Source organism: Rhamphochromis sp. 'chilingali' (assembly GCF_963969265.1).
Source record: "Rhamphochromis sp. 'chilingali' genome assembly, chromosome: 16".
NCBI lineage: Eukaryota > Metazoa > Chordata > Actinopteri > Cichliformes > Cichlidae > Rhamphochromis > Rhamphochromis sp. 'chilingali'.
In genome coordinates this window covers 6,657,177-6,666,605 of record NC_137943.1, presented here as the reverse complement: position 1 = coordinate 6,666,605, position 9,429 = coordinate 6,657,177, and positions in this window count along the sequence as shown.

The window sequence follows — 9,429 nt, the reverse complement described above, 5'->3', positions numbered from 1 at the left end:
TCAAATGGCTTTCACACATCTGCTTCATTTATCTGAACAGCTTAAAGTAACAACACCTTGACATGCGTGTGAGAAGAAAAAAGACTCCCGTCTCAGCAACATCTGATATGCAATGCTATTCTGCCTTATTTGTCTTCTGTCAGTGAATTGTTTATTACTGATTTTCTCAATGCAATTAATCATGTTTGATCATGAAATTAACTGAGCAAGGAACCATACATACATGCGCACAACTAGAGCACAAAAAGGCCACAAACACACCCAACAGAAGGATGCATTTAAGCAAGCACCTCTATCATGAACGTGAGCACCGCACTACACACACACACGTGTGCAAACAACATTTTCAACTCAAGCAAGCCATTCAGCTAATGTGGTGGCTGACGAGACAGTATGGCTGCTGGATGTGAAATCATGCCCTATCACCATTATATGATATCACATCATAGAAATACACACACACACTTCAATCAGGGCCCAATGAGCCCATACAGCGAAAGACATGGGCAGAATAGAGAGTTGGGGGTTGGGGGACAGAAAGATGGGATAGTTGACGGAGTGATTTCAGCAGCTTTGAAGTAATGTCCGTAATTTCAAATATAACTGTCTCATTTGGTGGAAGTCCATTTTGTCAGAGTGCAAAAGATCTGAGTGTGAGGCTAAAATCACACACAAAAACACCATGCTTGGTCTTATATGGCATCGGCTCTAACCCGTGGTTCCATTTTTCCCTTTATCAATCAACTGACTTATCATAATAATGACATTAGTGTTTCCATGACCGGGGTAGTGGCTTTTCCTCTCATCGCAGAGCCTTTCTGTGGAACAGACTGATCTATAATGTTATTCACTAAGGTAAATGATGAGATTGCAGTCACAGAATTGTACCCTAAATGAAAATGAAACTCTGCCCTTTGGCCCTTTGACTGAGTCAGCTAACAGGCATCAACAGCCCAACTGTGACATAAGCAAATGCATAAGTGTTATGCATTTAAAATTCATTTAAAATCAAAGATGTTGACTTTTCTATTTTGGTTTGTATTATTTTATTTTTGGCCATGTTTGCGTAGCAGATCTGTCACTGTATAAAAGTGATGTACAAGGTAATGAATGCGATAGGGAGAGTTCTAAGAATTTCAATTAAAGTCTTTGAAGAATCAATTTTTCATTCTGTTTTATGCAGCTAACAGACCCACTTGAACTTACAATGACTACTACTCACCCTGACAATGCTTTTTTCTCCTTCCTATAAATCAAATTCAAAATCCCCTTTTAGCATATTGACCCTTTAAGTTTGAGCTTCTATAGAACACTATGAAAATTCCCAGTTTGTCTTAAAGTAACAAATAAAAGATTAAAACATTCTAGCCACAATGTTACAATCTCTGACAGTCTGACCAGTTAGAAATTAAAAGGTGAAAAGGAAAGTCAGAATCCTACTGTGGTTAAAAAAGTGAAACAGCACTCCAGTGCAACACTGTATAATAACAGCAGTCTCTCTTTTAGCAGTATTAATTCATACAGTGTTGGATATGGTGGGCTTTTTTCAAAGACACTAACTACACATTCTGGGGGCAGATTAAAGGAGCATTTCCACAAATTTATTGATTCTTAACCAGCAAAGGATTTTTTTGGCACTCTTTCTCTGCAACCCAAGCCATGGGTTTTATTTTCTGTGTTTTTATCAATGAGTGTCTCGGGAGATGGAGCTGGTTGTCTACTAACTGGAAGGCCGGTGGTTTGACTGTGGGAAAGATGCTGTACCTAAATTGGCCCTTGATGGATTCATTGGTTAGTGGGTGTGTGAGTGGTAAAAAGAATAAATAAAAAATGAATGTGGCTTGTAGTCAGAAATAGTAAAAAAAAAAAAAAAAAAAAGTGCTATATAAATACTAGGCATGTTCCTGGTGACTCATTCTTTATAAGAAACACTCATATAAGTTAAATATGATGACCACTTAATGGACAATGGTGCAGCACACGGTGTGAACATAGGTGTGAATGTGAGTGTGACTGGTTGTCTGTTAGCCCTGTGATAGACTGGTGACCTGTCCAGGATACACTGTGGCAGCTGGGATAGGCACCAGCCCCCTCGCGACCCTGGTGAAGATAAGTGGAAGAGAATGGATGGATTAATGGACAATGTGAAAAACACTCTAAACAAAGACATTTGAAATTGTTCGTCACATTCTTCAGTAATGAATCATATTTTAAATGCTGCTTCAAATGATAACCCACTATCAGTTATAAACAATGCACATTATACTCCAAACAAACAATGAAGAAGGAAAATAACACTTTAAATAAAGTGATGTTAAATGTGATGTGAAAACACGTCATCTAAAATGATAGCAAATCAATGATTCATCCATTTATTCTGCCAGGTCATGGTGACAGCAGCCTATGCTGGAAATCCCAGACCTCCCTCTTGCCAGCCAGCTCCTATAGCTTATCCAGGGGAAAACCAAGGCGTTCCCAGGCCAGTCGAGAGAGGTAATCTCCTGAGTGTGATGTGGATTTACACCAGAGCCTCCTCCAGGTAGGTCATGCCTGGAAAGCCTCATTCAGGTGGCGAATGCCTCACCTGCCTCCTTTTTATGTGGAGGAATAGCCAGGAGGGGCCAGAGTGCCAGATCCTGTCACTGCTGATGGCAACTAACAAACTAGCAGAGGGGCAGCGGCTCACAAAATGGGCTTCCTTGCAAAATACTTGAATTCCTAGATGGCTAGTTTTTTAATTCTTCTTTTAACACTATTGGAGCAAACTAAGCCAATAAACAAGAGGTTACTGGAAACTAAGCAAGCTTATAAAGAAGGCCAATTATGGAGCAGCAAGAGCGAGAAGCTTTTGAAATGTTCAAAATGTTTTTTTAAATTATATTTCAGATTAAATTGAGCCCTGAAGTCATTCAAAATTGTATATATTTTTGAGAAAATCCTCATTGCTTCATTTAATTAGCCAGCAATCTACATGGGCATTTGGTCTCCTTTATAGACACTTTTGCAAGCACCCTTTTTTCTATCCTTTTCTCCTTTTCAGCCCTTTGCTACTTTTCACCTCCCTCCTTTCTCTGCCCCGCAGTTTGTTTTTCAGGGCTTTCTTCCACTGGATGTCCCACTGGGTACTGAGCTTCCACAAAGCGCTGACACCAAGAGTGAAGGAGAAAAGGGCTGCGAAAAGAGAAAAGGGAAAAGTGAACGGCAAAGGGAAAATAGAGGGTGAGAGGTCACAGAGGAGAAAAGAGGAGGAGAGCATGCACAGAGAGAGAGGAGGGCTGTAAAGAGAGCAGAGAATAAGAGACAGAGTGAGGGGAAGACTTAAGAAGACTGAGGATACTGAAAAAAGAAGGCAAATAAAAGGGGGAGCGAAAGAGATGGTCAGGAGTGAAAGAGATAGAACAAGAGGAGGAGGAAGGAGGTGAGGAAGAGAGAGCATAATTGAAAGAGGACAAAGATGTGAAGAAGAGCAGAGAGAGAGAGGCAGAGGCTGGGAGGGAAACAGGGATTAGATTTGGCACAAAAGAGCATCCAGCAGAGAAAGGTGGAGATGAGAAAGAGGGAAGAGACAGACTTGATGAAAAGAAATCAAGCTTTGAATAAAGAGGGAGGCAGAGGGCTGGTTGGTGAGCCTGTGTGTGAGTGTGTATTATAGGGGGTGGAGGGTCATAAGTAGCTGCTAAAAGGCTTGTGCCACCTCTGCTGGAGGAGGAGTCCTTCAGAAAAAACAGCTCATCAGCTGAATGCGAGTGCGTGTCAGCGTGCAATTTGGAGAGGAAGTGTTTTCAGGCACGAACGGTGCGCTCGCGGTTTCACCACAGGATAGGTGATTGCACACTTCCCCATCCCCCGTGACACAGACCCACAAACACACACACACTGTCTGGACAGTCCCCAGCCTGTTAACACCCTGGTCTTAATCATCACCTGAGTGTCACGGCTGGGTAAAAAGAAATGCACCACTGCCTTTCTCAAACTCTGCGTTTTCTTTGCTGGGGTTGTGATGTGTTACCTTTCTCTATAAAAGAATCCCTAAAGTGATCTGTGGGATTCAAGTTGCGCAACAATCTTGTTCAGGCTCGTGTTTTACCCTTTTTCTTCTTTAGAAACTCTCGTGAGGTTTTCGATTTGCATCCGTGTGGAATATTTCCTTCTTCCTGGCTTCTGCTGACTGGGAGTCTACTGTGTTTTGGAATGTCCACAGTACTTAATGATTGCATCGATGAATATGACCTCCCAACACATTTTCCATTCTAGCAGCCCCATATCATTACCTCCGAGATTAAATTTTGCAACACTTAGGTACGCGTAAACATGATGCTGTCTGGTCTCATCTAACCAAAGAGTGCATGCTTAGTAGTCATCTGAATAATGTTTACATTCTTTAGAATTGTCTACTAAAGCTCATGAAAGCTATCTATGCGATGTCCTTCAAATGGTCTGAGCTGTCACAGAAACTCACATTTCCTTTGATAGTCACGTTGCCATGTCTGAGGCGCTGTTTCAGTTGTGCTAGCGGTGTACTGTCCGTGGCAGCATTTTTACGCCATTCTAAATAGCCACACTGGTTCATTCTATACCTCCTGATTACTTGCTTGAAGCGATCTGCTGATTTTTAGTTTGTTCCCACTGTATCCTTTTCCATCATTGTGAAGTCTCACAGTCAGATCTGTCAGTTCCTCTAAGGACTATTTTTTACATATCTGTGGGGTCACCGTTTTCAAGTAGAAACCTGAAAAATTAAGAAATGTTTCTTCAACTTTCACAACCAGGCAATTAGACTGATTAAAAACCACAGGTGTATTTAATTCTCATTTAATGATCACAGTGTTTCTAGTTTTTATGCATATTTCCAATATGAGCTCTCTAAAGTAATGGTTTCTAAGAGGAAATGCCGGATTTGTCGAGTTAAAAGTGTTGCAGTTATTGAGAGGTGATGCATTTTAATCCATTTTACATTTAAGTGATGTTGTGCAGATGTGCATTCCTGTTTTATAGTTCACATGCATATTTCGTATTTGCAAATGTGCAAGGTGAGGTTCAGAGTCTGGCTTTGATTAAATACTAATTAATACTATTAGCACATATTTGAATACCAGCACCAAGATCTAAAGTGATGCACCAATAAAAATGCCTTATTTGTTTTGCTTATGTGGAAATGTGGATTAGAGTAATGCACCATGTGACAGGAGAGCATGAGTGGGCCCTTGTCATCTGCCACCAAGCTCTCCCAACAGAGTGTAGGGACAAGCAGGTGTCCATCAGGCACTATCCCAGATGGTGTCAAAGCCACACATTAAATTAACTGTCTTACAGAACAGAACTATTTCCCCAAACTGAGAATATTTTGCAATTCTACTTATATGTATTTACAGATTTTGGGCATTACTTGGGTCTTTATTAACAAGATGGCATGTGGTGGCAGGAAAAGAGGCCTTCAAGAGAGGGGAGCTGAAAAGAACTGAGCCAAACTGAAACATGGGCAATTATGATTCACTTTTATTTACTTATTCAATAACCTACTGCTCATAAGTAGTGACAGTCCCAATATTTAGGAAGAAGATTAAGACATGGCCTCAATTTGCCATTTTTATTATGCAGTAGCCCAAGGCAATTCAGCGTAATCGTGCCCAGGTGTACTGGGAAGCTTGCATCATATCATTATTTTGAAATCACAATGAACAAAATGACAACAATAACAATCCCATTAAAACTCTCTCAATAGACTGCTCTCATGGAGAGATTATTGTTAATGTTGATTTGTTGGGTGGGATTTGACAAACAATGAGACTGAAAAGCGAGAATTTTTATTGTGTCTGGTCTGGTCACATGGGGGGTAATGTACACTGTATGAGGAGGTAAAGATCATTATTGTTTTACTGTTTCTCTCAAGGTTTTGGCTGATTCCAGAGTCCAGAAGCATCCTGGTTTCCATTTGTAGTTCATTTCCTGTGAGAGTTCTACTAGAAGATCAAAAATGAGCAGGCTTTGGTAGCACGGTAGCATCCAAACAAGTGGCTATTGTCTGATACAAATTGAACCTATTAACTAGATGGAACAGGAAGTTCTTACCTCTGTTATATTAAAAAGACAAAAAAAAACTATCACTGTAGTTTGCTGGGTCTGAAATCTGAAGACACGACACAGTTCAAAAACACAAGCAAACCATCTTGTTTTAGCCCTATGCCGATTCTACCGCTAAAAATTTGCTCTCTAACTCACTTTGTTGCTGCAAACAATCTGCATATTCTGCACATTTAGTGCACCCACTAGATCTGGGAAGACTAATCCAAATAGGGATTTCCCAATCTCCTATCAGTACCAGCATAATGGGATTGGTATTCAGTTTTTCTACTCTGTGTTCAGTAGGCTGAACCCAATGTATGAAAAAGAAGATGCTAATTTAAACACTGCTACTCTCAAATCTAGCACAGAGACTTTGCGCCTCCCTTTCCCATGCTCTGCTTTTAGTTGTTGTGCCATCATGTGATTCAGCAACACTGAGCTTGCATGTGAGTCAAAGCGTTACGGCACAAAGAACGAGGAGCATCCTGTGGAGAAATTTACCTCTGCCAAGGAGGTCATGTTTCTGGTAGCATTTGCATGTATGTCATAGATCTTTCTTTAAACACCATGGCTCTGAAAGTTTTTAATGAATTCTGATAAAATGTTGTAGGGGTGTAGAGCAGGGTCATGCTAATAATCCATTCAAATTTGGCTTACATCTACCAAGATCTTCAAGTTCAACTTAACGATTTATTGGTTGAAAACTGACAAAAAGCCTTAAAACTGCGATTCTTACAAGTGTAGTGTGTGTTCTCAGCATATACAATATACCATATAAAGATTTAAAATATCATGTCTTATTTGTCATTGCTGACTGTAACACCTTCATTAGCAGCTAGCATGCCTCATACAGGTGAACCATGTAAGCTGGTTTGAGATCTTGCTGGGAGGGCGTCATAGACACTTGAGAACATGGATATTGTATCAAAGTGAAAACCAGGGTAGTAAATGTGGATCTGGTGGCTACATCAAAGCTGTCACGGTCCTGGGTCAGTGACCAAGTGTTTTGATTCTTGCATTATTATTGAGCTTTGATTTCATCGTGGTTTATCATTATTAGTCTTTTGATTTATGGTTCTGTATTTCTAGCTCTAGTAGTTCTTTGTTCTGTGATTTCTAGTCCTTAGGTTTTGTTTCTGTGTTCCCTTTGTTCAGCCCAAGCCTCTACCTGTGGCATGTTTCCTGTTTTATTTTTGATAGTCCCTGTCTTGTGTGCCGTGTGTATGGTTTTGATTCCCTTGTCTCGTTTGGTCTGATTTGTCCCAGTCGTGTTTCCCACCTGTCTCCCATTCCCTGATTGCTCCAGCATAAGGCCTGTGTTTTCCTTGCACTGTGTTGTGTCGTACCCTCATGCCTGGCTGTGTGTTCTGCCTGCCTGCCCGCCTTTGTGTTCTGACTTTATTTTGCTGTCTTGAATTCTGGCGATCAGAAAGCTAAATATCTGTCTGGGGCTTCTGAATTTGTTATGCTGTCATGTAGTTTGCCAGTACAATGTCAACAGTCATTCTCTTGTCCTATTCAGCTGTGCCACCTTTGTAGACAACACAATAAAGAAATAAAATTAAAAATTAAAATTTACTCTAAAGCCTTAATATGGCCCTGATTCTAAATGTTGGATTCTAAATGCCGTTTTCATTAAACAATACATGTAAAATGATCATTCTGGAAAAAAGATTTAATGCTGCAAACTGAAAAGTAATTACCTACTCAGCAAACGAATATCAGAATGGCAGAATGCTTCATTAGAGACTGAGTGGGTTGTTATGACTGCTTAGACGAATCCATGTGTTTATTACATTGCAAGGACATTAATTGCACCTGCTTCTGTTGTGCAGAAAAGAAAGCAGAAAACTATAAAAACAACTGCTCATCTGTGGTGTAGCAGGATAAATATGTGTCCACATGTGAGTGCAATCAAAGTACAAGTCAGCTAGAGAAGGAAGTTCAGGCCGATCACTGCTTAGTGTGTGTGTGTGTGTGTGTGTGTGTGTGTGTGTGTGTGTGTGTGTGTGTGTGTGTGTGTGTGTGTGTGTGTGTGTGTGTGTGTGTGTGCCAGTTTCTGTAAAGCTGTAAGACTGCCAGTTTCTGTCAAGCTGAACAAAGCTGAAAGGAATCACCACAGCAAATGAAAATGTGTAGTTCTGTTGGTAGGTTCCGTCATCCAAACAGATCGGTTAGGTTTAGGGAAAGATCAAAGGGGTGCACTATGAGACAGAGATTAAAGGTTTAGTGAGCTGTCGAGTTTAAAGTCAGTTTTCCGTATCACAAAAGTGGTTCTCTTTTTAACTGGCAATATCGCCAGGGTAACTTATGCTAAAGTTTTGCTGGTAAAGGGTAGGTAATTTTCCTAATTTTAGTTTGCTGGAATTGCCAATTTTTACTGATTCTTTTATTTGCAGCATGTTTTAAGTGCAGTATAGATTCTCTACTGGGACAAGCCATCTCTTACTGAAACCACTGAATGAACATAATCTGTGCATCCCTTTTCCAGGGCAATGAGCATGTCTTAATTTGGTGATAAAAAAAAATGTACAAATGTTTTATACTTGATACTAATGTGATGCAAAGCTACTAGAACACAGACCAAACACCAAGAATAAATATTCAATCAATAAAATTAATTTCATTTCGTTCTTTCGATAATCTAAAGTGAGTTCCACATCTCTTTTTAAATGAACCTTAGCATTTATTGTATATATATAAGTATGTTTAAGTGTATTACTTCGTATACGTTTCAGAGCTCTAATGTAAACCATCCACATTAGAATTTACAGCTGCAGCAAGCGTGTACTCAGCCATAAAATAATTATCTTAAATTAAAATTTTCAGTTTACAGCCCCATGTGCTAAATACCAAGTTTGAGGATTTTCTCCAGCATTAATAGATAGATTTGTATCATCATTATATTGTTACATTACATTTGATGAGGTGTCACATCGTTTTGTGCTGAAGCTGAGCCTGAAACAGAAATTCCTGCTCAAGTGGGAAAGCTGATGGCCACCGCCGTATACCATTTATCCCCAGCAGGGTTTTAGGTTTTGTTAAGCCAGCTAACACAAAGACAGCCTGACTGCCTTGAACTTTATTTGTAGTTTATCCTTCAGCATTTGACATAGAGATCATTTGTGATTATCATAGTGTAGTGGTTTATCCATTCCCCTCATAGGCAAACGATCCTTAGATCAGTCCTAGAGCAGGATACAAATATCTGGGGGGGTTCTGCTGTAAATTTTCAGCAAAATCAAATTTGTGGAGTTATCTGTTTGATGACTCTGTGTGAATAAGGGAGCAATCAAAAAAGTTTGGAATAATGATAGTTTGAAAAAAGAATGAAAAATGAGCAGCAGTTTCCATCTTTTCAGGCCA